The 2,971-nt window shown below is 42.7% G+C and overlaps 1 pseudogene; it reads left to right on the top strand.

Annotated features, from left to right (window-relative positions):
- Positions 1-277: 277 nt before the first annotated feature.
- On the top strand, positions 278-1,400 carry LOC112322220 (COP9 signalosome complex subunit 5 pseudogene; annotated as a pseudogene).
- The last annotated feature ends 1,571 nt before the right edge of the window (positions 1,401-2,971 follow it).

Here is a 2,971-nt window from a genome sequence, read left to right as displayed (position 1 = left end):
GTATGTGCAGAGTTGTACAGGGTGGGGCAGAAGTAAATTTACAGTTGTGAGTACACAAGAGTTTTTATTGTATTATTATTGTATTATTTTCCATGCGGACAACTGTAGACCTACTTTTGCCCCAACCTGTGGAGTTATAAAGATGATTAATGGAATATGGAGGCTCTCTGGGAAAATTAGATGGAAGCAAACAGGGATACTACGCAGCTTGTACTAAGAATAATTTAAGGACAGGTAACTGGAGGCTGAGATTGATGTGCACAAAAAAAATGAAGAAATGCTAACTCAGTTTCAGGATTTGAGCCAGTTTTCCAATAACAGAAGAGGTGGCCAGATCCACAGAATGAAGGACCCTGGAGCAGTGTTGTGGCTGCCTCAAGAGGCTTCTACAAGTTTGCTCCTGTGGTGGGGAGGGTCTGAAGCCCACACCCGGAGACCTAGCAAGGTAAAGTTGCATCTTGGCTGTGGAGGCGACTACTTCGATAGGTGGTGATGATGGTGTCTAAGCCCAGAGTATGGATGAAATCTACAAATATGACAAGAAATGGCAGCAAAAAATCCTGGCATGAAGCCCTGAACTAAGGAGTCAGGAGGCACCATTACTTTACGTACTGCAAAATCTCAGCATTGGATCTACTGAAAACGGTGATGTACATCAGATCAGAGACGGGCTTGATGCTCGGAAAGGTGGATGGTGAAATGATGATCATTATGGACAGCTTTGTTTTGCTGTAGAGGGCACTTAACCCAAGTAAAATGCTCAGGTTGTTGCATATGATGAATACATGGCTGTAAATAAAGAAAACGCTAAGCATGTGGGCAGCCTGGAAAATGCAAATGGCTGGAATCATAGCCACCCTGGCTATGGCTGCTGGCTTTCTGGCATTGATGTTCATACTCAGATGCTCAATCAGCAGTTCCAGGAGCCATTAGTAGCAGTGGTGATTCACCCATCAAGAACAATATCTGCAGGGAATGTGAATCTTGGCACTTTCAGAACATACCCTAAGGGCTACAACACACCTTCTGAGTACAGACTATCCCACTTTATAAAATAGAAGGCTTTGATGTACACTGAAAACAACATTATGCCTTAGAAGTCTCATATTTCAAGTCCTCTTTGGATCACAAATTGCCTGAGCTTTTGTGGAATGAGTACCGAATTCCTCTAGCTTGCTTACTAATATAGACTGTACCACCAGTCAGGCCTTTGTCTAAAAAATTAGAAGCCAGAAGCCCAGTTTGGAGTAGGGAATTTCATATTGGATTTAGAAACACACAACCGAAAGTCAGAAGACAAATTTACTAAAGCCACCTGAGACAACTACCATAGAATCTATCCATGGATTGATGTCTCAAATTATAAGGATAAACCATTTAATCAGATTGATATCTCTTAAGCAATCACTAAGTAGTACTTTTGCCCAAAAGCCAGTATAAGAAAAATACTCAAGTAGTACTTCAAAATCAGTTACCAAAAATCTGATTAAGCGTATAAGGTACTCTGAAATATCCTGAACATTAACATCCTGTAATAAAAAGTCTTTAAAATAAAAAAGAACCCTGTAACACTGTGGTAAGTTATTCATTGTAATGATTTCTCCCGTACTTCTCCAAAGGGACCTATGGGCATTTACCTGGGAAACTATACATTAAGAAAAGGAGCATATTGAGACATTTTAAGGACTATTGAACACAGAGTCTGAACTGACATTAATATTTAAAGCCTTGAAACATCATCATGTCTCCCCTATTACAGTTGGGGCATGTGGGGACAATTGCAGTCCTGGGTCAGGTCCATCCTACAGTGGATCCACTAGGCCCACAAATCAATCCAGTGGTTATTTTCCTGGTCTCCAAGTGCATAAATAAAATTAACAGATTTAATAATTGAATCACATTGATCCTTGGTGTAAGTACTAACATGGAGAGGAAAACCAAGTGGAAGTCCCTGAAACAGCTCCCCACTCTCACAGCCAAGATAGCAAATCAGAAACAGTATCACATCCCAAAGATATAGCAACTTTAAGAATGTAAAAGAATGTTGGCTCCATCATTTGCCCTTTAATTCATGAGTCTAGCTCCTGCAGAAAATGAATGGATCTTAGAGACTTCCAGCCAAGATGGAGGCACAGGTGGACATGCTTCACCTCCTTGCACAACCATAAGGAGGATCATAACTAACCTCAAAACAAAATACAACCAGAACTGCCAGAAAACCAAACTGTATGGAAGTCCAACAACCAAGGATTTAAAGAAGAAGTATTCATCCAGGCAGATAGGAAGTATGGAGATGGGGAGCTGGGGGGGAGAGGATATGGTGTGGTGGCAATGAGGTGGCAGCAGTGAGGCAGAGGCTGGCAGAATGGGCAATCCAATATTTATGTGTGGTGGATAAAAACCAGGAGGGATACCTGAGGGGCAAGCTATCCCAGCACCGGGCCAGACCATGCTGCCCACGGTTCCAGCACTGGGAAAATAAACCTTTATAACTTCTGGCTGCAAGAATCAGTAGGGGCTGGGTTGGTGGAAGAAATTGATGGTATCTCAGGAGAGTCTGTTTAAAGGACCCACAAAGCCCTAGAACATATGCAAACCCACCCACTCTGGAATTCAGCACCAGGGAAACAGCTACAAGGGTGCCAGTCAAACACAGGAAGTAGGGGAAGTTACTGGAAACAGGGCAAGAGCTGAGCAAGTGGCATTGTTCCCTCTCCCACCCCTCCCCCACATACAATACAATAAAGCAGTGAAGCAAGTTTCCCCACCCTGGCAAACATCTAAGGCTCCACCCCTTACAATGTAACAGGTGCACCAAGACAAAGAGTCAAAGCAGTTCTACCTAATACACAGAAACAAACACAGGGAGGCCACCAAACTGAGGAGACAAAGAAATATGGCCCAGATGAAAGAAAAGCTCAAAACTCAAAAAAAGAACTAAGTGAGCCCTGGCTAGTGTGGCTCAGTGGAT

Source organism: Desmodus rotundus, chromosome 2, assembly GCF_022682495.2.
Source record: "Desmodus rotundus isolate HL8 chromosome 2, HLdesRot8A.1, whole genome shotgun sequence".
Taxonomy (NCBI): domain Eukaryota; kingdom Metazoa; phylum Chordata; class Mammalia; order Chiroptera; family Phyllostomidae; genus Desmodus; species Desmodus rotundus.
The sequence above is the reverse complement of the archived record's forward strand: the minus strand, read 5'-3'. Positions and strand labels throughout refer to the sequence as shown.